The following is a 26,568-nucleotide window of genomic DNA, read 5'->3' on the forward strand; positions in this document are numbered from 1 at the left end:
ACAGCACATACCCTGAAAACCAGGAACAAATAATGCAAACCATTAACTCAGTCCCTAAAATGTCTAAAGATTATGTGATTCTGAACATGCCCTTAGCATGTACACATCTAGTACGTTTGAAAATTCCAACCAGCTTACTACACATCCCTTTGGCACATGCTGTGGTGTGAAACACTGCTTACAGATAATTATTATTACTAAAACCTTTATAAATAATTTACAATATCAAAGTGCTTCAGGCTGTGAATGGTTCAGAAAACAAAACTGGGTAGAGTGCAAAGTGATGTTTCACAATGTTTTGCAAGAACTCATAAAAAAACTTCATTTTCAAGTTTGGATGTAGTAACATATCCCCTACCTGCTCTTTTATGGAGGAAAGGAAGCTTTGATTTACACAGAGCCACTAACAAAACCAAACATGAAAAGGATTTCCTGAGGAGCCTGGGATTTTCAGAGCCAGATGACCCGAGTTTGGGAAGCTGCCTTAATTGAGACACTTCAATAGATCATTTCCTCCGTAAAGTGTGATGAAGCTGAAGGTCGCTTAACTTCAGCAGAAGATTAATTCTCTGCAGCATCCTGGCAGAGCTAGGTATCACAGCATCAGAGAAAAATCTATCAGAATTGCACTTGTTATCATATCGAACAACCACAACAAGATTCATCTCAAGTAATAAACACGCCTGCCGATATGTCTTAGTTTGTATGCCAACTAAAAAGGGCAGAGTTATTTCTGAGCAGCTCACAATTTTAATCGTGGCTGTTCCTGTCCGTGGCAGGTTCTAATCGGTTGTTAACCAGGGTTAGGCAACACCTTTTTCCCAAGGGAAGCAAGGCTCAAGAATGACGTCCCTTTCCAGAAGAAACTGGGACAGAAGGTCAGGGATGCACTCAGGGCCAGCTAGTGACTCAGTGACAGTTGGGAATGACACAGGAGTTTTCTGCTTTAAGCATTATATCACACCGCTACAAATTTCTTAATAGCTTGAATGCTTTAAACATAAGGAGGTTATTCTCCTTGTAGGTGCTCTCTTGCATCAGTCCCTAACTTTTCATCTCAGTATCCCTCAAGCAAACAAAATCCCATGGCACAGCTGATGTACAAAACCCTGCTTCATCTTTGCGCTGTTCTTCATGTGTGCAAGTACTTACTTTTAAACAGCTATTTTTTCACATTCCTGTCCACTAAGCCTGAGGGGAAAACGAGTGCCTAGTGGGACCTGCTTCCATTCTCTGAAAAATAAAAACATTCTTCGATAGCTCCACCTTTCTTGCTGTCCCACTTCTTCAAAAGACACATAACCATGTTAGTGCATGCACTGTTAATGAAGTAAAATTTCCTTACTGGCTTCAGCAGAGCACTGCATTCAATTCCTTTATGCAAGGTCCTTATCCTCTCCTCTTCTTACTGTCCTGTGTACTTGCTGGGCACCATTTGCAGTATGCAAAGCTGAATTCTGTGGTTTTCCTACCCCCCCCAAAAAAAGTATGTGATGACCTTAAACATCAAATACCTTAGAAGACAATAAATATTGGCTTCTTTCTGTTCACCTTACTTAGTGAATTTTAAGGCTTTGCATTCCTTGAGAAGAAACCTATTTTTAAAAAGCTAAATCACATATGATAACATGATGCCTGCAGACAGCGGTTTAGGAACCGGCATGCAGACTCCATTAGGCTATCCATACTGCTAGGGGAAATCTTAGCTAGGTATTGCTAAGAAATTGCTCAAAGTCAATGACAATTCCGTTTCATTTCATTACAAAGAAAGATTCATGGTAAAAGTAGTGTGTGAGAGATTACCTTTTACTGCAAGTTCAAGACCACTCTTAAATCATTTAAATTATATAGGTAATACAGCAATAAAATGTTAGGTGCTGATGAGGTTTATTCTGAATATACAGATCATTAATACACTTTTCCATTTGCATGACTCAAACTCTAATTTCAAACCCTACGGATCAGCGGCACAAGAAACCATGTAAGTTGTAACGTAAAAATTGTAAATTGTAAAAATAAAGGCTTTCCCTGTATTTGTCTCCTTCAACTTTCTCCCTTTTGACCAGCGACTGATCAGTGGCTACATCCTCTTACAAGCTACCCTGACACATCGAAGCAAAGCAAGCATGGCAAGAGAGAGCGTTTCCAGTCTCTTCTCTCCTTCTTACTCCCCACTCATTAAAAATAAAAAATAAAGAGCAGAACGAAAACTTCCCTGAAGCTGGAACTGCCTAGTTTCAAGGGCCTGTAGATCCCACTGGTCTGACTGCACACACATTCAGAGTAAGCCTATGGTGTCCCACTGATCCTGTGCACGGCATTAAGTTTCAGCAGCATTGCTGGAACCCGTAGCCCAGAACTGTGAAGCTTTGATATTCAGCGTCATCCCAGCTGCAAGATTCATGCTGAGCTAATTAAAGGTATCTATCCCTTCAAAATCATTTTATAAATACTGCTACTTAAAAAATGAATGCTGAAAAGCTGCACATCTCGGAGGATGAGTCTGGTAGTTCACAGAGATGCCAACTGCTCCAGCTTTAAGCTTTCTCTATAGCTTTGACATAGTAGATCGAAGGATTAAATTGGAAAGGATTGAGCACGTTTAGGAACAGACTTGGGTAAAGTACACTGCCATTACAAGAAGTTACAGTTACTTCCCCCCCCCCCCCCATTCAAAGTTTCAATTCTTCTGCTATATTGAGCATTAAAAAAAAACAAAACAAACCAAACAAAAAAAAGCTCTCCTGAGCTAGAAGAAAGCACTGGCCTAAGGAAAATGGTAAGGCAAGCATTTAACAACACTTCTACATTACAGCTTGCAGTGGTCAGTGTTCAGCACTAATGTGAGCAATAGATTTCAGCTCAAACAACCTTTGACAGATTTTTCCTCTTCCCCCCCCAGTGATTAATTGCTTTTTCAATGTATGTAGAAGCTTGGTACTGACAATATCCCGTGGCAGAGAAATCCAGTGTTAAATTACATGAAGAAGAAAAATACGCCCTTTCAACTGTTCTGAACTTTCCCCACACTACTCTCAGTTGAGGACCCTTTATTCCCTATATTGCCTGACAGACTGAACTTTTGTTCTCTATTCACTTTCTCCATGTTATTCATGATTTAACAGATCTTTGCCATACCCTGCAAGTCATCTCTTTCTCAGATGAAGAGTCCTTGTCTGCTTAGCACTACCTGAACAGAAACCATCCCGTGTCTTCCATGACCCCACTGCCCTTCCTCAGACTGTTTGTAGTTTCCTTACACGATATGGATTTGGCTGCAGCCAAGTCGCATCAGCCTCGCTATAGAATCATAAAATCATTTAGGCTGGAAAAGACCTTTGAGATCGTTGAGTCCTACTTGCCTTTCAAGAACGTTGCAAAAAATCTGACAAGGCAATGATACTAGAATAATCCATGTAAAAATCTCAACCGTACTTACACATTGTATACTGCCCAACCACTGCAAATTAAACACACAAACAACGACAGACCAGGCAAGCTATCTGAAGTGGAGCAGAAGGTCCTTCCCTGACCTGCTTGGAATTTATAAGACTATTCTATACCGCTGTTTTATCAAACACAAAAGAATTTAGAACAGAGACAGAACTAACACAGTTTCAATGGCAGGTCTTGGTTTTCCTTTATTCAACTTTCTCAAAAACAGACTTTAAGATAAATACTATCAAGGTGTTCAAAACAGTTGGAGAAATGTATTGACATAATGTCAGCAAAGTGAAAAGTACATTTCTTTAATCTCTGCAAACGGTGATCATTACAAACTTGTCATCTTATTACAAAACTAAATCGATGATGCTCGGGTTTTAGCTTTTACAGCATAATCTGTGCTGAAGGAGAGTTATACCGATTACTTTGCCAATTTCTGAAAATCCCGATACAGAGCCGGACAGGGCTTTTCAAGTGAAGGAACTACCACCCCCCCACCCCCCACCCCCAAAAAAAAAAAAAAAAAAAAGTCTTTAAGACCCATAGACCTGACAGTGAAACGCTTTGCCACCAGCCTGCCTGGCCAGCAAGGACAAGATCAAAAAGCGTTCTTTTGGGGCTTGATATAAAGCAAAGAGGGATCTTCCTACTGATTTCCATGAAAATCCGTGTATTTTCAGCATTTGGAAATCAGCTCTGTTGTGTTCATTTCTATGATCTACATGAGTAGAGAAATGTCTTAAGTACTAAGCCTGAAAAATCATTTTGCCACTGTAGAAATGTGCTTCGTTATAGGTGTCTCTCAATTAGTACTAACAAAGACCTTCCTGAAACTTCAGGCCCTTGAAATAGATCCGCAAACTGCAGCACAGTAAGTGAACAATTCTACCACTCACAACCAGCAAACTCCCCCAAAGTCACAACCACAGCCACAGGGGATACCAAGACCTATATGAACACAAACAACCCAAATCAAAAGTTAGAGCTACATTCCTGCTTATCAGGCATCTCACTTGTTAAAGAACTGTGGAGAAAACACACCTGGAGATACCTACAGGCCAAATAACAGAGAATGAATAACAGAAAGTCATTGCAAGGACGCATGAGCATTGATTTAAAAGATTAGGTCTTCCCTCAGGTAATATTCTAGTCCATCATCTTTGTTTTAAACCTGTGAAGGTCCATAGGGACAAACAGGCTCTTCAGTTTGTCTCAAGTGACAGAGGATCAATTATTCTGGAAGCTGCGCAGTTTTGAATATAAGCCGACTTAATTTTCCACTTCTAATTGAAAAAATGAAAAAAATATTTAACAAAAATCTCACCTTTTGGGGTTCTATAGGTCAGATCCTATACTTCAAAATCCAACAGGACACTGTAAAGATGACAAAACTCTACTTTCACGTTCTGATGTTAGGAAGAAGCACCGCTAACCTTCTGCAATAGCTCACATCCCAGCATAATCCTTCTTTAGGTATACTGAGATCCCTGGGGTTGATATAAATACACCAGTCAGACAGTATCATAATTATTGCTGTATTTTAATGATTTTAATAAGCTGTGAAAATGAAAGGTAGGTTAACTATTCACATGTATCTGACAGGTTTCATTACAACCACACAGCCTCTCCGTGCAGAAAGGTCTAATTTGACACATTTTTATCTCCAGGTCAAAATGCAGCACTTCGATCTTTTCCAAATGCAATCATATTGCATTTACAGTATCTGTTCTCTCCATAACAAAGAAAGATTTTTAAGAGGATAACACAGAGGAAAATACTGTCTGACAAATTAGGTTTAAAAACAGTCATTATCCCCAGCATTACTTAGGTTATTCGTTTCTCCCTCTGCTGTTATCACTTAGCCATCAGTTACTTGCCATGCACATTGCAACTATTGTGCTAGGTACTGTGCAGTTTCACAGTAAGGAGAAAAAAATATAATATTTTTTCCACAATTAAATTGTTACCCTCTTTATTTTATTGATAAAGGATAGTACAGAGTGATTGAAACAAGATTAAACAAATTATCAAAGAACACTGACGAAGTAGAACAAATGACTTTCAAAGACCTGATGCAAAAAAAAAAAAAACCCCAACCAAAATGTTTGGCTTTACTAAGAGGCTACAGTATTTTATAGGAAAAGTTTTGCAGCTCTCGTTCGCATTGTGTAGGTTGAGGAGCTGTAGGCACAGACTAGGATGTGAGGTGCATACTTTTCCACCATAAGGAAAGAGTAAGGGTCCTCACTCTATCTGGAATCACTCTCTCACGCTGTCTATGGCAAAGCCGGCAACCGACTCCACTAGGTAAAGTTACAGTGTTCTCTTTTCACTGCTGTCAGCAAGAAAAACAAAAAGACACTTATCCCAAAGAAAAACTTTCTGCTACCCTATCGCCCCTCTGTGAAATTTAGAAGGAAAGGATTCAGAAAAATCCTGAAAAAAACCCTATCTGCCTAAATACAACATTTGCCCCTCTCCTTGCTGTGACATTCCTGATTTCATCTAGCCAAAGGTTTCTGGCTAGAAAGCAGTAACTCTTAAAAGAAAAAGGAATACACGCAGCCAAACTGTAATAAGTAGCAAAAGGAAGGGACAAATATTTTGTGTATTTAAAAATCTTTTCAAATAACAGCTCTTTCTGGGCAGATATAGAAGCAAAGTTCTAAATATTCTAGCTAAAACAGTTAAGCATGTCTTTAGTTTAAAATCAGAAGATTCAGTTTTAAGAGCTGTATGTATAATCTTTTTTTTTTTTTTTTTTTACGATAAAGAATAAAAAGTATTGTTCATAAATAATACAATAAATAACTTCCCAGTGCCCTTACAGTTTAGTAATCCTTTCAAGCATTCCATTTCCAGGAGCACTTAACCCTGTCCACCTTGCCTAAATCCTTTGGATATACAGGATCCCCTTAATGCCTCAACCTCTGGAAAAGGTAAATCATTCACAAGGAGAGAGGCTCGAGAAAGAGGGAGTTCAGAAGATTTCACTTTGTTTGGAAATCGGCAAATAAAGAGTAAAAGAACCAGAGCAGGCAATGTGAGAGCAGTTTCAGCCACCTGACTGCGCTGGCCAGGAGCTCCCACAGGTCCAACCTGAAGGCTGAACCCAAGATGAGATGCAGAATGCCTACGCTCACTTGCAGACTCCCTGCCTGATTTCAAAGCTGTCACATGGGTTTTCTCCACTTTTAAATGAGAAAAGCACAGAAACCTTTCACTTCTTGGATTATTTTTTCTTTAATTCACAGCTCTTTGATGACCTGCGTAGACAAATCTAACATACTGGGCTCAGCCAGGCTGCCTCTTAGATACAAGTCTACTAAATACAAGAACATAATAAATACTGCTCAAGCCAGATAATTTAATAAAAAAACTTCACATAAAAACTTAGTGTTATAAACGAACTCCTGGAGTCATACCACAGCGTTTCCTCTCTCTCATATCCTTCCTAAAGGATGCTTAAAAGACAGGTAGGAAGAAACACAATTTATAAACCTTTGTTGTAGTTCAACAAAACTGTCTAGCAGTCGTATCTGGTCATGTTCCCCAATTATCCATCACATTTAGACTGACAAAAAATATGGTCAGAACACCATATAGTGGCTGAAAAAAACGTTAGATAAGGGCTACTCTATCACCAATGCAAATACAACCAAGATCCTTTATTATAAAACAAAACAACAACAAAAAAACCCAAACCACCACACCCTCCACAAAACACCAAAACTTCAACTTGTTTCTAACAATATCCTGGACATACCAAAGGTCTATTCACATGGAATTCTGGCCTGAGACAACAGCAAGAGGTTATGTGCTACCCTGACGGGTGTGTTCACAGTTTGAAAGAGCAGAAGCGATGCCAAGGGTGACCAAGCACACACACAACACTTGAGTTGCAGTTGCAAGAGCAGGAACGCATTCCACGATGCTGGCAGGTCACCTTACTTCTCTATTCCACGATCTCCTTTTCTCATTCTTTCATTCAAGGTGCAAGAAGTCTGCTGGCAAAGCTGCTTGTTAATATTCACTGAGGCAACATAACTCAACTTCAGCATGAAAGTACAAGATGAATTTCAGAAATGCATACACAGTAGATACTCATAAGAGATGCCATTAACAGCAGAAGGTTTTATTATGAGACACACTTTTTCTCAGCCCTACCAGCAATTACTCTTCCTTCCAGGGACACTGACACAGACAAGGCAGGATTTTTCCTACAGGATACTCGAGAAATATTTCAAGCTACTCACTGAACATTAGGATAGTAGAAGAATACCATAAGGGAAATTAGCAGCCAAATAAAGATAATGGCAAGAAATTAGTACCATGAAAGAGGATTAGCTATACTGAGCTTAATAGGATCACATATCACCTAAGCCAGAAAACGTACGCAAACATGGGCAGCAAACAACACTCTCCCTTCCTCCCCTCCCAAAGGCAGATGTCATAGCTACATTCAGCCATACCCTTGGCATCTCTTTAGAATAAATGCGGCCGTTTGAGGCTTCTAGGAAATAATGACTTACGCTAATTACTCTAATGAGGATTCTACTTTGCACTCCCTTGACTTCCCTCTTGTTAGATTTCTTTTCTCTTTAATATTAAAACATAATGTTGAAAGACCCAAGTCTAATGAGTTTCATGGTGTCAGTCCACTTTCTCTTGGAACAACCCCCATAACCAACAAACCCAAACACTAATTAGGCCCCTTGTTGCTACTGTCTGCAGTAAAGCCAAGGACAGAAGGGATATTAACCTACCTCCTTTATTAGTGTAATCTTAAAGCGATCCCTGCAGGTTCAAACTGAATTACAGTTGTAAAGGGTCGGGAAGAAAAAAAATACGTTCAGAATCCTCACCTCGGGTTGAGGACAAATCAAATATTCTGAGGTTTGATGCATCCCTGACCAATGTAATTCTAGCTTCAGTGAAGGACATTATATTGATTTGAAACAGGTGAGAATAAGAGAAGACATTCCCCCGCCCCTGCATAAACAAGACTTTGAAGTAAAAATCAGGAAAATGCAGGAGGGAACATTATTGGTCTCAAGAAAGAATTTTTGGGGGTTTTAAACTAGACAAAAGTTTTTCTGTTGTCTCCAAGATTGTTCCCCATACTGAATTTTCAGCAGAGGGATGGGGCAGGTAAGGTAAGGGATGAATCAGCTTGGCAGAAGTCATCGGACTCTATGAATCTGAGGCTGTTGAAGACATTCCTACTAATACTTGGCTGCTTCCTCATGGTGGCCCCAAGTCGGCAACAACACATGAAGGAAAAGGAGACAGCACATTGCTGGAATACTGTCAAAGTTAACTAGAGTGATCTTTTGGGGGGGAGTGTGGGGGGGAAGGTGTTGAGAGTTGACTTACCTGGTTTCAGACACCCACAAGTAAATGCCATGTACAGAAAGCAAGGACAGCTCAAAGTTTAAAAATCAGACTCTTGTAAATTATTCCAGACTGGGTTACCCAAAACCAAAACAAAGACCTTGGGATCAGCAGCCCCTTCTGAAAGCCTCATCCACTGCACCTCACCTTCACTAAGCATGGCAACGAATATAAAAATCAATAGGACAATGACAGAGAGTCTTTGCATGTATTATGATACACACTCTATTTGAACACCACAAAAGAAATCTCTAGGAGCTTCCTAATATCATAGGAAATTCTATGGTCTTTTTTTTTTTTTCTTTTTATAATAAACATTTTTAGGAACGTAAAGGACAAAGGGATTATAATGGTTTAAGTACTGTTTTAAAGAATACTTGCTCTTAGGAAGTCATAAAGTAACATTTAGAGAACATGCAATAGGAGAGTTATAAAAGAAACTGGAGGAGTCTTGGAAGACGAAGTGACAGCAGACACATGTGCATTTGCATTAATTAACAGTCAGTGTTTTGCTGCTGTTTGTAGGTGTGGAGGTTTTTAAATACTCATCAGGAATTGCCAGCTGACCAGAACCGGGTGGAAGACCTCACTAGGCACCGCAGCCATACTCTGCACTCAGGAATCGTGCACAACTCCTACCGAGGCCGTGAGAACACCGAACAAACAACAAATGCCCGCTACAAAATCCACAAACTTCACAGAGAGATCAGGGCCTGTTGCTCAGCTATCCTATAGCTTCTTTATTCTAAGAATACAGAGTGGGTGTGGATTTAAGTGCAACAAAATTCAGGGCAAAGGGGAGAAAATAGCAATGTCGTCTCTGATCCAAAGCCCACTGAAGTCAATAAGGATTTTGTAACGGAAGGTGTAGCAGTAAATGCCAGGAAGACTACAGCAGCCAGCAGCCGATACAACAGCAGCTATAGATGTTAGTCAGTGTTAGTATCAAGAAGAAGAAAATACCCTGCTCAAGAGAGACTGCATTTTGAATCTTCCTTTGAAGAGGCAGATTAAGCTTAGGACATTTCCGTCCATCATGCAATGGAGGAGGCGGGGGGGAAAGACTTTGAACGTGAACATCCACCTTGTTTTCTTCTCTTATGGCTCTACGCTGTTTAAAATCTACCAGTTCATAATCTCCTTTCAGAAGATTTAGCTGGATTTATATGGCTGAAGGAAGAATTGGGTGCAATGAGTATGGGAAGAATGGGGAGGAAAGAAAAATCTTTAAATTGCCATCTATCATCAGAGTAACTGAAACCTAAGGCTGATGACTTCAGGTCGGGATTTATTTCAAATCTGTGTTGGGAGCAACTGCATGTTTCTGGGGATTGACAATGAGAGGTAGAGCCTTTTACCCTTTAGGAGACCAGTTCAAATCCAGGTCATTAGTGGCTTTAAGCAGTGAGAGAGACAGACTGGAAACAGATTTTCCCTTCTAATCTAAAAGCAAAGTGGAGTTCTGCTTCAGCTGGCTGTATTGCAGTGCCCCCAGCTCCCCTCCTCCAAGGCTGCACTCAGAGCTCCCCCTTCTGCTTGCTTTAACCGCTGGTTCCAAACCACAGACCTGCAGGTATTTGCTCTCTGTGTCTGCCAGACACAAATCGCAGAAGTCATAGTTTCCCCAGGTATATTTGTATGTCTCCAGACAGGTACAACCATATACAATCATAAGACTTTTTCTTTTCTTTCTCTCTCTCCCTCCCTCCTCCTTACTTCTCTAATAGAAGGCACTCCACACAGACACGTTACCAATGCTGGCCATCAGCTGCACCTTCCTATTGCCTACAATTCCCTGTTCAAACAGAAGCTCGAGAAACAAAACCCTGGATATTTGCAGAAGCACAAAGAATACGCACTCTGTTCACTATAAAAGAACCTGCGATCTCAGGGCACGTACTGAACCACTGCTTAGTAATTTTTTGCAGTATTTCCATTGACAAAAATACTCCAATTGCACTGGAATCTGCCATACAATACTAAAATGAGAACAAAATTAAAGCCTTTCACTCTAATGGATCAACTTTTCTACCAGTTCAATGAACGGCTGTGCTACTGAAATTGTTTCAGTACAACAATTTATTTTTTCCTTCACCCCCCCCCCCCCCCCCCGGTACTTTACAGAGAATTCTGATTATTCACTATCATTTGGGGCAAGAAATATTTCAAAATACCAGTTTTCAATGGAACAGATATCCTGAGCTTCACTTCATGCTCAATTTAGAGGGGAGACAGAGATAAATTAAGGAGTAGGTCCACAAAAGAAGAAAGGAAAAAGGCTTAGGCACATGTATCTTACCCATATTCCAATGCAAGTATTTACTGCCACAGCTTAGATCCTTAAAGGCTTCTCTCAGTTGCAGAATACCTTAGAAACTCCTCCAGTCCCTAGATAGTGATGGTTCCTTTCTTCAACAATAACTTTTTCTCTGTTTTCATCTTTCAGGTTAAGAAAGCCTCCCCCAGCCCCCCCACTTTCAGCTGAATTGTCCTTCCAGCTGTCCAAAGTGAAAAAAGACCTGAAACAAAAACCTCACAGCATTCAGCTCTGCAGCCTCTAAACCTCTGTCCTTCTTGTGTGACTTCTGAGAAAGCTACGCAAGACCATGCCTGCTGTATGAAATCAAAAAACTATCCAGGTCCTTCCATTCCCATGCTTCCCTTGAGTTTGTTGCTGCAGAGGACTGAGCAGCCTGGCATGTGTTCAGCTTTCTGTATGTAAAAACTGCTCTCCAAGTAAGGTACAATCCTTACGTGATTTGATGAACAGGAGATTTAATCTGCAGCCTGTAGCCCCTCCCCAAATCAGGCATATTTAAAGTAAAAATGAGATCTCCTGTTAGTCTTTCCAAGGATCAAACAATTGTAGCTCTGTAAATTAAGACATCCCAAAGCTGACATTTACACAGTCTCTTTTATCAGTAGTAATGCAAGTACAGACTATGCATGATGATCAAATTTGCGTTGAATTTCAAGGTTAATGCAAAGAAAATTCATACATGCAAGCTTCTGGGATTTCCCTGCAAGTGGTTCTTAGCACATGACACCAATGCTTGCAGGGATCCCTGCGTACTGAGAACTAGATGTACCAAATAATACCCCAGCTTGGGATAGTCTGACATTTCACACTGGCCACCCCCAGTACACACCAGCGCTTGCCATTCTCCCAGTGTGAAGGCGGCCAGTTAGCAGTAATCGCTCCTTGGTCACGCTGCTCTGAAAGGGTGGGTTTGCTTTCAACCCAGCTCAGGAGCCTGAATCATTATCTTCAAAGCAGCACAACTGGCTCACAATAGTGAAACACAGAAGACCTTTTCCACAGCCCCCCGATTCCAGTAAATAAAATAATTTCCACTGGGTTGAGAACAATGGCAGAGTACTCCATCTTACACACTAACTACAAGAAGTGTACTCTTATACCAGCAATCTATAACAAGTACATCTTTGCTGAAAGCTTTCTGGGGGCAAAATCCAACCTCACCGTTATCAGCATTCAAGCAGATAGCAGGTTCTGCAGGGAGAAAATAGTGATGAGGTCAGATATAAAGAATCCATATACAAGGGAACAGGGCAAAGTAATTCTCAGAGTCCCATCAGATATATTTTTAAAGGACTGTGATTTCTATGCAGGTGCACAGAACTTCGCAGTGCTCAGCTCCACCAGGTGCCATTAGCTAGGCATCCAGCAATGCAAGGGTAGATTCTTCAATGACATGCCTGACAAGTCATAAATAACTAGCTTTTTTATACAATTTCATTCCCAAAACATACTTTCTGCTAGTTGTTACCAGAGAGAATAATGAAATGGAAATTGCTTTGTTTTGACAAGTGTTGAGTAAAGCTTGCCATGCTTCAAAACTTTCAGTACTAATTCACATAACACATAGGTTAACCAAAATGCATAGAATCAAGAGTAGAGAAAACCCAAATATTCACAAAAAGGCATATGCTCCCTGTTTCATACACCACTTATCAGTACAATTTGACACTGAAATATTTCTAGGCAAAGACTGAAGGTAGAAAACGCTCATTACATTTTTGCAATTCAGTATGATTCTCCAAATTTGGCTGCCTCACTGTTCATATGTCAATCATGTGCACCAGGAAATGAAAGATGAAAGCACAAAGGTTCTACTGAATGCTCCCTAGCAGCAAGAAAATATAACCTGCAATAAATTCAATAAATTCACCCAACAGCCCACCTTGCCAGTCAGCAGCTCCTGGTTGTATGGTCTCTGCTAGGCCTTTTTCTTCAACTAACCCTATGTAACTTGCTCAGAAAAGATGGAAAACTGAATAAAACCTATCATAGCAGGTGATAAATATGATAAATCTAATAGTAAAGAAACAGCAGGGGATTTTTCTTAATGAGGAACACAAATTACCTACACTGAGTGACTTCTAAAAGGGAGGTTGTGGGTTCTACACAGTTCTTAAGTGCGTGCACATCCTATTCATTTGAGAAATCCAATCAGTATGACTGGCAGCTGCAGAAGGTTGCCTTAAACAATGTTGGCTAGATGGGGTAATTCTTTTTTAGGCATTTTTATGCTGGAAAAAGTCCTTCCAGAAATGCAATTATAGCAGCAAAATGTGTTTTCACTGGTCTACTTTATGCTACTTGCCTAACTCCCTTGCTAGCGTGTGTTCTATCTGCAGCAGAAGGGCTTCCAACGCTGTATTTTTTTCTACTGTATGATACACATTATTAAAAAACAGGCATTACTAAACATCCACTAGGAGACAGCCCCTACAGACTATTCTTTGCAGGTTCTTATTAGAGATGGCTTAAACTTTTATTTTCATTTTGGTTGAAAAAATTTTTTAAGTTTAAAAACACCTGTGCAATATCAAATAGATTTTTGAAAATATTCAGAGCATTACATGTTTCAAGGCATGTGCCTACACAAAGAGAAAGGCAACCCACATAGTGGCCACGGGAGAGAAGGTAGATAGGACAAAGAAAGGAGAAACTACACAAGCAAGAACCAGGATTAACCAACTTCTAATCAAGTGAAAGGCCAGGCCCCAGAAGGTCAGATTTATTCACAGAAAAGTAGGATCTTCATCCAGAAGAAAACAGGCCCACAGGTGGGAAACTAATGCAAGTGATTGTTTGGAGCCAGCATAACAAAAAGCTTTTTTCTGCTATAGGTTTTTAAGACATACAACCTGCACAACCGAAGTTTCTAAATATAGGGTGCTTGTAGAAACTTTATTGATGGTAGGTGTTTCCGTAACACCATCACAGCCACTACCAGCTCTTAAAGATAACAACCATGGCACACTTTTATTGCACTTTCAGACACTGAACTCTTGTGGGGAAAGACACCAGGAGCTGGAGAATATTGGGCTAGCCTATGGCTGGGTGGATAGGTGAGAAATCCAGATCCCAACTCTTCATAAACAGAACAATGCAACCGTCTGCAACTTGCACCTGTGCTCCGACTACAAGACTCCTGGATGCGGCACTCTCTGTAGTATCGCTTTCTTATCTCTGTGTACAGTTGTACCTGTATTACTTTTCAAGTGGAGAGCAATATTGTAAGTATACGTGAAACGTATTTTGACCGCAGCCACACGTTTGCTTCCCACAGGGAAGATCAGTCTGAACAACCCTAAATGGCAACATCTCCCCTGACCTCTCTAAAGTCAGTGGAGTAGGATGAATTAAAAGTTAAGTTATACCTCTGTCATGCACTGCCTGCTGGAAGGACGTGCGGAGATATTCTTCACTGCAGAGATAACATGCTGGAGACTGATTTCTTTACAAGTCCCCAGTAACGGCATGCTTTCACAAGGAGAGAGCTGAGGACTGAATTCCTGGACCCGAGATCACGCAGGAGGATTGCAGGGTACCTACGGAGCGATCCACATCCCGGGCCTGCTTCCCAGCTATTGGACTATTCGCTTCTATTGCAAAAACTTCTAACGACTTCTGAAATACCAGCTACCTAAATCTTGGGTTTCTTTCTTTTTTGGAACCCATGCATTAATTCCCATGCTATTTGCACTATTTCATATGACAGAGAGAATACCTAATGATAGGCAAGTTTTGTTGAAGCCAGTAGCTAATTTAGATGTGGCTTTCCTTAACAAACCAAGACTCTTCATCTGTCCTTTTAAGTTATCCTCAAAAGACTTTATTTCAACACTGCAGATGAAGACACAGTCTTTTTAAGTAACTGTTTTATCCTCTTTGGGAGGCAATTAAAGAGTGCAAGAAATTACCACCTTCTGTTTCTATTCTTGTCATGGATGGATAATTGGTTTGTTTTAAGAGAGGGAAAACTAGTCAGACATTGCCAGTTTCAACATTTCTAACTACTTAAAGATTATCGGTGCAAAAGCAGCTCTGTCAAATAGAAGAACAACGTTTCTAATAGGTCCCCTGAATTTACATGCAAGCAGATGCACTCTGCAGCAACCCTGTCACCTATGGAACTACTCAGGTCCTCAGAAACGCATGGAATCACCTCAGCAGATGCCTCCATCAACGTGGCTCCTGCCGTCATCTCCTTACCTTTCCTCTGTGTGGGACATCAACGCAGCTATAAACCAAACAGGTCTTTGCCAGAGCAGGACCCAAGCGTGCTTTGCCTTTCCTTGTTCCATCACTGCCACGGTGCTATGTGGCTTTACCTGAAAAGCCAGCTGTACATCACATTGGAAGGCTGAAGATGAATACAAAATGAAGCACTGCAAATTGCACTGAATTATGAATCTCAAATTGACAAATCTGTCGTGTTTTGAATTTAGTCCCGTGGATTGGTTTTAAGTTTCCTGAGTCTCAGTAAATACACCCAGATTAGGAAGAGGTTACAAAGAAAATGGTGAATTACAAATTCAAGAACATGCTTGTTGCTCTACCCAGCCTCTGCAGGAAGGAGGAAATGATGCTCTGCTTGTGCTCCAAAGCAGTTCTGTTCTACAGGCGCTGTCAGCATCAATTAGAAGCATGTCCTATGTTAGCCTTCCGTCAATACTGTAACTAGTTTAGAGATTGCTTTTTAACTACAGCCTGGGAATCAACTTTTGGAAAGACAAATCTATACAATCACTAAAATTGATCAAGAGTGGACAGAGGAATTATGGAAAGTTTCTGAATTGGATGCATCCACAGTGCACACACCTAAACCTGAAGGCTTTGAAATTCAATTACAGAAACTAAAATAAATGACCATAATGTTTTCTATTATCAGATACATAGAAATCATTTTGCCTTCCTTCCCCTGCCCCAATAAAACAAATTTCAATTACTTTTTCGTAATCAACAAACTTGACCTTCTATCAGAATCCTTCAACAGTGTACAACTTTTAAAGTTTAATAATCTATCAAAACTGTAGAGCAACATAGCAGAGGATTTTCAGTTTTGAAGTATAATGTCCTCGTTCAAAAAGAAAGTATCAGGTGCTTATAATGCATCTGGACTAACCAGATTAAAAGTTGAATATGGCATACTTGCCCATCCTATGTAATTACTAAATCCTGGAAAATGAATGTATACATAATGAATTCCCCATGTTCGTTACGTCTTTGTACGAGACACGCACTGTGCGAGCTCTGTTAAAACTTAGTATGTCCCGAAGAGTACTCAAAAACCTCCTGTCTTTGCAAGTCGTACAAGGTAAGTTAAAAATCCATGGGTGTTATTTCCCCTCAGAATCTGGCCCTACAGCGCAGCTTGCAGAGAGACAAAAAGATTTATCATCAATCGTATCACCTTCCATAAACAAATCAGGTGGCTCAAAGCAAGGTCAAAAGCCTGACCTTAATGGGACGTACTTGGTACAAGCACTTAGTACAGATACTTGAGCTGGTATTTGGCTAGAACACAGCGTTCCAGCCAAGCTCACAGCACATTTCTCTCACCTTATATTAGCGTTATCAGTAAGGGCTGTGATCTGCAGTCACCATAGCGGTGGTACAAAAAGTCCATCGGATATATGTGGATATGCTAGCAAAAATACTTTATCTGACACAGAAACTGTCCAGAAGACAACTTCATTTCTGAGGCAACTTCTGAGATTTCCAGCTTTTTATGTTTTTTGAAGAACAGAACTGACATCTGAACTTTTCACTCAAGGGATGACTTGGGAAGACTTTGTAGCTGGGTTACGAGAGAACTGGCTTTCGCTGAAGAACCACCACATTAAAGGCCTCACTTCACCCAGTCCATCGGTCCCTTCCCAGATTGCTTTTGATGGAAGGAACACTCTGGCAGCCAAGATCAGTGTCCTAGCTGATCAGGCTTTTCAGCACAAGAATTTATTTCAATAGCATTTTAGATGGAATTAAAAAATTCCCACACAGCAAGATATATTGACAAAATAACCCTGTTTAAAACATTACAATCACATCTAAGCTGTCTCAGCTACTCCTAAGCTTTCCTTTATAGGTATATAAAATCTGCGTTAGAAAAGCATTCTAAGCCTTTTCCTCTTACATCTCCTTCTTCCTCCTTTAACACAATGTGGTTTGGACTCTATAGTTCTACATCTCCACCACCCCAAAAAAAAAAAAAAAAGGCATTTTCAGTTGTCACAGGAGCAGAGGAGAAAACAGAAAACAAATACATAGTTGCCAAGGTTACTGACAGTCCTTGCTGAAGAGATGAATGAAACTGATAAGGAGGAGACAGGTATAAAAAGATACTTGACTCGATTTTTACAGTCCTCCTATTTCAGATGTGACTAGTCCTACACATTATTTTTTTTCTTCTGGGAAATTTAAATCAATTTGTATTCAACAGAATTCTTCTTATGCTGCCTTGCAAATGTAAGACTCAAACAGTATACGTGAAATTGCCCTAGCTTTTAACAGTGTTGATCTGTAAAGTTCCTATAAAGTACATTATATTTAAATGATAGAGGTACATTTATACTGTCTCAAAAATCTGAAGCCAGAAATAGCAAAGCTAAAAATACGGCTTTTTATTCTGCCACAAGGAAGAAGAATGAAGATGCCATTCATCCCAACCATACTGAAATCAACTGGCTGACGCGCCTGAACCTTAAGACGGTAACTTCTTAACTGCGTCTCCTAAGCCCTCTGTGGCAAACAAGTCATCGCCCCTTGTCTCAGAGACACAGAACAGCTATTTCAAAACATGAAGATGAAAGTTTCCTGATCATGGAATCCTCTGTGGTTTTGATCTATATCTATCCAGGAATATCTGGTCACAATTGGCAACAGCTTTCTGATACAGTGGTATATTTAATGAAATTAACTTCCTAACAACCAACCTGCTGCAGTGCTGAAATTCCTAATCTGTTTCCAGCTACTTTCTAGTACAGATAATAATACAGATTATTAGGACAGCGATTGTAATAGCTAACCACAACAGCAGCCTAGAAATGAAGGAACTCGCCTGGGTTTGCTTTATAGGTGATGCAGTCTCCGTCTTTACATCTTCAGAGCATCACAGCTCTGTTAAGTCAGTATTTTTAATATACCGCTGGACGATTAGTATGTTCCTTTCTTTCTCCTCTTTCAAGGACAGAGATATTAGGAGTTACAGCTCAAGGTGACACTAGCAGCCCGTGGCAGAGCAAGGGAGGAACCAGCCTGGATGTAACTAGCGGTGTGTGAGGAGCAAAGCAGCCCCGTCCCTCCGGTGCCAGCCAAGAGAGCACTGCACGCCATGGACTTCAGCTGAGCGGGAACCTGAAGCCCCTGTAAATCCACACCTGAACAGAATAAGCAGCTGACCCCGAGCTCATCAATCCCAGTTCAGAGTGTTAATTATCCTTCATCACAGAAGGCTGATCAAGGGAGGAAACGGAGACAGTAATGGCTACAGGGTGTACACTGACATTGACCTCAGCAAGCAAAGGCTATCCAACCCACCAGCACAGGGAGAGAATTCTGGGCCATCCCTCTCATTCAAGGACCTTCATTTGTCCACGTCCTCGATTCAGTGCCCTGCAATGATGGGAAGCAGTTGTTATACCTGGCACCCCAGAGAACGCAGGGCATGTACCTTAATCCGTTACGGCTGAAACTCCTTATTAATTTCAGGAACAATCTAACAGTCACCTTTCAAAGAATAAAGATTTGAAGATCAATTGCTTCACTACCATACCAGCCTGTCTTCCAAGGAGTGGATGCACTCCTTCCCCCTCAGCCATACACAAGTATTTTAAATTTTCTGGTTTTATACAGCACCCTCCCCTACCAAGCTGGCTAATTTAAGTGGAAAGCCCCGCAGGAGGAGAGGTCACGGAATCGCTTCAGCCTCATGGTCACTGCGCCTGTGTGATTTTACACCACTGATTTCCAAACAGATGGTGCGGACTGCTGGCCACAAAACTGTGTTTGCTACGAGAAATTTGGGTATCTTTATTACCTTTCACAGGGCTCTCCAACACCATCTTAGGATCCCATTCTGAAAACCATACGCTGTGTGACCATACGCTCTCCAACACCATCTTAGGATCCCATTCTGAAAACCATACGCTATGTGAGGTTTTCGATCCAAAGATCTGAAACTTTGGATCAGAAGCAGACCAGGAGTTACCTGAGTTACATGCAAGGAGTGCGCATTACAACATGTTACTCCAGCACTGTAGGTGATGGAACTTTTGCCAGTTAGTCCTACGCATGTCATCTCCTGCTAGGCATTTACCCTGGAATCACTCTGTACACTGCCCAGAGAGGTGGCTGGGGAGCGGGATTGGCTGACGGAAACAAGTCAGCTCCGAAAACAGCCAAATTCAACTCGGCAAATGCATGAAGGATTCAGCAGTTTCAGAAACTGTCGCAGTCCCAAAGCTCTCCATCGGGCCTTGCCAAGCTCTCAAATCCCACAGATCATTTATTTGTGTAACATACTGCATGAGACAAGGACTGAGTCTGTGTGTGTTACGAATAGCAAGTAACAGGCTATGGCTGACTTTCCTCCATCACAGTCCTAAGAAATCAGTTCTTATTTCAAAATTGTTTTTTAGAAGCCTGATGCAAAATGCGCATTAAATGCCTGCACTGAGCTTGGGAAAGATCTTACAAGCAGTTTTTATCGTAGCCTGCTGACAAAGTGAAGACAAATCATCTATGTTTTTGGAGTCTTGCTTCTAAATAAAGAACGAGCCTCTCTGGGAAGAAGTATACTTTGGGATGGAAAAGAAAGCATTTCTCAGGACTTGTAATTTTCATTATTAACTTCATAAATCAGGACCACTGGAAATTAATTCTATTTTACAGAAACAAGAAGTTCATTTCAGGGAATAATCTAACAAACTACGGTAATATGAATGCTGCAATTCTTCAAGCTTTTGAAGCAAGCAGGACTGGTCCACAGAAGGGAAGCACAGAACTGTCCTTCAGAGGAAAGAGTGTGATAACCCCTCATAACTGCTTTGCTCCAGACACCAGCACTTTCAGAAAAGTAGATTTGCAATAAAATTACAAGTGTACATCACCCTCTAAATCACATTTACCATTACAAGATCCTTTTGAGGGGTGGGAAATGTTGTCACTTTACAGAAGGGGAACTGAGAGGTAAAAGTAAACACGTAATGTGAAATTCCATCATCTAAACGTATGGGAACAGCCACGTAAGGTATGAGCATGGAACGGGAACAGACAGAATATCAATTTCACCCCTCCATATACAGTGATGAAATGGAAAGATGACCCAGAGGCACCCAAACCTCTTCAAGTACTGAAAGTAGCACAACCTTTTGCTGAGACATCTGCAGGTATCTCGCCTTTCCGACAGGAGCTCATACTAATACCGCTTCCACTAACCGCCCGGCTCGATCCACCCTGGTTTGGGGATTTTTCTGCATATTGCTCTGGGCAATGCAGGTAAAACTTAACAGCAACACTACTTCATGTTAATAAAACTAAAACCCTTTCATTAAAATTTCCATACATTTAATCTTAATTGCAATGATATACCGCTTTCAGATTGAGGTTTTAGCATACAAACATTACAGCAAGAAAAGATAACAATTTAAAATTCCTTTCAAAAATAAAAACTCAAAAAATGGTGATCATTATAGGAAAACGTTCAATTCTAGAGCTGCAGAAAACTTTCTATTTTCTCAACCAAACAGTGGAATCAGAATTTAGTACTATGTTATTAATACACTGAAAGTCACACTTTGACACATCCATATGCTGCATGCTCTACTGGATATCCAGCAAACAGATTAAGCACGTGTTTCAGCCAGAGTGTAAAAATGCATTTGACTGAAATGAAGGGAAGACATTACATGTCCATGTGTACAAACATGATAAATTAGATTTGACAGGCTTTAGCAAAACCCTTCTTAAACTATTGTTCAAATAACCAAGACCCAGTTACATAATAAAAGTGCTCTTGGGATAAAGAATTAAAAATTGTTCAGTTTTTCAGGCTGTCTTGAGGATATCTCTTAAACAAGATCCTCTAATAAACTTGATATATTTCATAACATATTCAATGCATAAATCTATTTTCCTACTTTTATCTGATTCTTACCTTTCGAAGATCACCTCAATGTCATTTTACTAAATGAAGCCCTTCTGTGTTGAAACTGTTAAGACAAGCATTAGCCACACAGCCATACCTCAGGTAACATTGTCTCACGCTATTCAAACTCATATTGCATGTGACCTTTTCCATCTTTCCAGTCTGATTTATTTTTGGACACTTTCAGATCACGTCAGGATTTGCAGGCATTAGAGGGTGAAGGATCAGAATAAATGCTGATTACAGAGAACAAAAGATCTATACTTCTAAAGAGAGCAAATATCAATTTCATAATGGAAACAAATCTGAAGAATCCGAAACAGCTAAAGCAAACCAAAAACACCTACTCTCCATTCCACATATAATTTCTCTTATGGTTGAAACAATATGTTCACAAGGGTTTTGACTGTTTGCTTTCTCGAGTTTTAATATTTTTAAAAGTACCATTTCTCCCTTTGATACTAAAACAGGGAAACAAAACAAGAATTTGGTATAATTGAGTCTTGCCATTTTGGTATACAGTATCTCTTATTGGAGATTAAAAAATAGCGATGACTAATAGAAGCTGATCTCTTTCAAATAAGGGAAATAAGTGTAATTTAGTGCCCGCTAGAGGAAAAAGATTTGCCTTGTGACTCCATCTATCTGAAATTCACCATCTTCAACACATGATTCAGCATTCAGCTTTCAGATTAATCTGACTCAGCTGCCTGGAAGCTGGAACACTTGAAATTTTATGCCAGTATTATGCCAAATGTCACTATAAGAGACTATTGTCCAACAGTTGCAGGCAGAAAGATTAAGCATCAACATTATTTTTACTGTTTCTAGCAAACTTTCCTCGTCACATTCCTGTAATACCTCTATTACTGTGGCATTGAATGGCAAAGTTTAGCAAAGAGCTGGATCTCTCTGTGGAGCTTTAGGCATCTCTTTTCATTTCTCTCTGCTAATGTGTGCTCATTTCTGGAAAAGCTAATTTTTTTTGCCTGTTTAACTTGCATATTAATCTCCATTGAACTATATAAAATGAATTTCAATCTTCATGAAAAAAAAAAAAGGGAGGATGGCTTTTGATTCACACCCTTCTTGATTTTCATCCATCAACCTTTTCTGCTTAAGTACTGTTTAATCAAAAAAATTCCCAGATGGCTCTTAAGATTTATCACGGCATCACTGAAATAGAAAAAACTGTATCTCTACTCCCATGTAAAGTTGTTCATGAGACCAACTTAACTAATCATATATATGTGTGTGTGTGTGTGTGTGTGTATGCAAAGGAAAAAAACCCACCAAAACAAACAAGCAAGCAAGCATACTTCTACCTCTGAGGAATACCAAATCCTTGTCTGATTATGCAGGGACCTGCTCATACAGGCGTCTGGCGGCTCAGCCAGACCTCAGCAGGAGACAGCACCGCTCCCCTTCCAAGGGAGGACGCCTGCACGCTCCTCACCTACCCCTGCGATGCGCTCAGGAGATCCATCCCCCAACAGGGGTTGCCTCAGTAACACTTGAGACGAAAAGAGCCCTGTTTTCAAGTGGCGTGATGCAGTATTATCATATCTCATAGTACCATCTCTCTCCTCTTTTATGATGCCATGACATGGAAGCCAAGGAACAAGTACTGCAGCGGGGCCTGGTTTCAGGGAGTACCGACGGCCAAAGGCAGGCATTTTTCGTCGCACTCCCTGTCTCACTACAACACTTAAGCATTAGGGAAGTTGCTTGTCTGTCTAGGAAGAAAATGGGAAAAATCTACGCGTAACAGTCACTGTATTGAGCAATTCGCTTGTAAAACCATGTAGTATTAAACACTGATGATAAAAAACAACAGCACAGTTTTCAGTAGTGTGTTTAAGTCTTAAGATCTGCCAACAATATACAGTGACAATGGTCAAAGCCATACAGCTACGGCTATTCTGCAGTGAAATAATTATGTAGTTAATCCCACACATAAAGGGAAATAAAATTTATTTGCATAAAGTGCCAGTGCAATACATTTCTAAATCATATTTAGCATTGGTATGCTCTAATGGTGTTCATACTGACACACGTGTATTCAATATGATCAAATTCCAGTCCCAGTTATAGCAAAGGTTGTATATATTGCTATAAAAGTTTAGGATACTGCAAATTCAATGCCTTTTCCAAAGCTCGGTGGAGTCCTTGAGTGCATTCGTTCTCAAAGTCCATGGGGTTGAGTCATTACAAAACATTAGAAATTCAGACTGGCAGTTTTAATGGTGCCCAGGGGATTTAGGCACTCAGTTTCCATTAAATTTCAATTTAACTTAGTTATCCAAGATCCCACTGAATGCTTGAAAATACTAACACAAACAAGATCCAAGGCAAGTTATAGTCCAACAGAGAACCCCAATACAGAATAAAGTATTTTACATGGTGCTTCTGCTTCATATTGTAGAACTGGTTTGTCAAGCTATATGCTAGAGTTGTGCTCTATTAAAATCTTCCAAGAAGCCCCCAATGTACTAGTTTTAGCCGGGATAGAGATAACTTTCTATTGCCTACCGTGGTTAAACCATGACACCCAAATTATACAGGAGCTGTTTTCTCCTAAGAATCCTATGAAGTATACATTTTTCAGCCTTCTATTCATGATAGTAGAACAACTCAGATCATTTGCTTTCCCCTCGCTGCCTGGAGAACACACTGATGAGCCAGGAGAACGTGTCCCTATTCAGTAACAATGAGCCTACGGGAAAGGCTTTTTGAAAGGTCCCTTTGTTAATGTTTTGCTTTAAGTTTACTATTGAGAATTTAAATTTAAAACAGAACTGTATAAAATTGACTGAAAATGTAAGGTTAAAAGAACCAAACTGAAAAAAAAAATAAAAATACTGCTGCTACAAATGCTGTTTAACAAGAAAATGCTGTTCCATACGCCACAAGATTGCTCACACGTCAAGCTACTTTGTGCAGAGGTTATAGATGGAACACATCTATTGCTAAAGACAGACATGCCTTGGGACCCATTGATTTTCATATTAGGACTGGCTGAAGATTCAAAAGGACCATCAAGCACACGCAGATGCATACGCGCACACAAATGCTCCTCCTGAGACCAACACTGATTGCCAAAAAGGATAATACCGAAGCAGAAATGCTGCCTTTCTGAGTGTTATACACAAAGAAAAAAAAGCTAGCAAGATGTCTAAAATATGTTGAGGAAGTACGAATTCAGACGCTGTGTTCCACTCTAAGAAAAGTACAAATTAACATTCAACACATTCACATAAACCAGGAAAAAAAAATTACTATGTGCATGTATTATTTTGTAGACCCAGTTTGCAAACCCAACATTCCGATTTGAGATTTGTCCCCAGGTTGTGTCTGCTGAAAGCTCTCCTGCTTGTGCCCACATATCCTCACAACAACGGTGAAAACATTGTGAAATTCTGTATTTCTTAGCCAACAGTGAAAGACAAGGCGAAAGTAACCCAGTGTCTTTAACCCTTTCCGAGCTTGAGCTCCTTCTTAGCTACCACACAGGTTTTTCCAGTGCTTCCCCCACCCTCCCAAAGAGCTCAGAAAAGATGCTTAATGTCCTTCAGTGGCAACAAGCATGATCTATCCCTTTCATCACAACAGTTCACCATAGATTTAGCCCTCCTTTTCCAAGAAAAGGATGACAAAAATGTCAAACATCTAAAACCCGTGATTCTGATGGAGGACCACCACTGTAAGCTGCAGTCCTGCCCTACCCTGCAAGGGCTCCTTTTGTTATGCAGGTCCTGAATGATTATCTGTACCTGCAACCCACATTAGGCGCTGTGAGTACCTGTCTACAGATCAAAAGGAGCTCTGGCTTCAAGTGATGAAACCTTAACAAAAAAACTAAACCAAAAGGTCTGTCTGGGGAAGCCAGGAGGCACATACTGCTTTGCCTGAGGTTACACTGCTGCTGACAAGTTTCTTTCTTTCTGCCCAAGGTTCAAATGTTGCTTCATTGCTGGAATTTCTATGGAAACATTACAATAAACATGGAAAGCAATCGCTGACTCAGCAATCTGAATCAATTTTATTCAGTTAATCTGAATAGAACACTGAAGATACAGGTAGAGAAAGGTAATAATTCACAAAGTTTATATGCAATCTTTACAGAGCTATAAAGATGCACTTTTTTTGCAAATAACAATTGCAAAGGACTGACCTCTCAGTAATTTTTTGCCCAGCTAACTCTGAAGTAACTTTTTGACAGCTATTGGAAACGAGAATTATTAAACCTGGTAAGAGAGGAGCTCAGTCTAGCTCTCTATCTCCAACAGTTTCCCCCATTCTGTCTGTTAACAGCAAGTAAAAACCCAAGTAATTAGGAGAATATAAGAACAGGGCACACAGAAAATGTACTTTTTCTGCTACAGTCTAGTAATTTCAACTAATTACTATTTAAGGGACCTCCTGAGCCACAGGTGGCCACCAGACCATTCGTTAAATGACCACTAAGAGCACTGGCACATGTGGGTCTGATTCGAACTGCCTGATGCTGCTGAACTAGCTCATGCTGAACCTGGGCAGCTTCAAGTGTTTGGGCATTTAAGAGCCAGACAAATGCAAAATACATCAAACTCCAGGGTTCTTAAAATGATCTCCATTCCAGCTACTTTGACTATAATCTTTACATCAGATTGACTGCAATATTAATTAATTAATGCGGCATATTCTTTACTATCACACAAAGCAAGCGCATCTCCCATCCATTTTAATACTATAAACATAACACATTTCTTATATTTTGTTCTTCTGAACTCCCCCTCCCCCCTCCAGATATTTCCTATCTTGATTCCTTCCATACTACTACACAAATGTTGATCTATCTTAAATTACACAGCACTGCCAAAAAAGAGAACTACTACTTCTCACTTTATCATTAAAGAGCTCCTTGTTTCTCAGATTTATCCGTGGTATTAAAACTCTCTTTGTTTTAATTAGTACTACTGGATGATTCATGAAATTTCATGGCAATAATAGCTGTTCTGGATTTTTTTTTCTGTTTAATAGTTTTTAAGATTTCTGTCAGCTGTGCGTTGCTTTTAAAGATCTGTATCAATCGAAAGCATTAACCTTCAAAGAAAATCCACTTCACTTAAAGATTGCTTCCACTAGTGATTAAGGCAAGTTGACCATTCATCACAACTATTAATTTGAGGCTCAGCTCGCATACCTCCCAAAGCCCTGCCTGGAAAGTTTTTCTTGCATGTGTTTCAGTCAGAGAATCCCCTAGCTGATTTATTACAGGATTGTAAACCAG

The sequence above is a fragment of the Falco biarmicus genome, chromosome 18 (genome assembly GCF_023638135.1).
Source record: "Falco biarmicus isolate bFalBia1 chromosome 18, bFalBia1.pri, whole genome shotgun sequence".
Classification (NCBI taxonomy): Eukaryota; Metazoa; Chordata; class Aves; order Falconiformes; family Falconidae; genus Falco; species Falco biarmicus.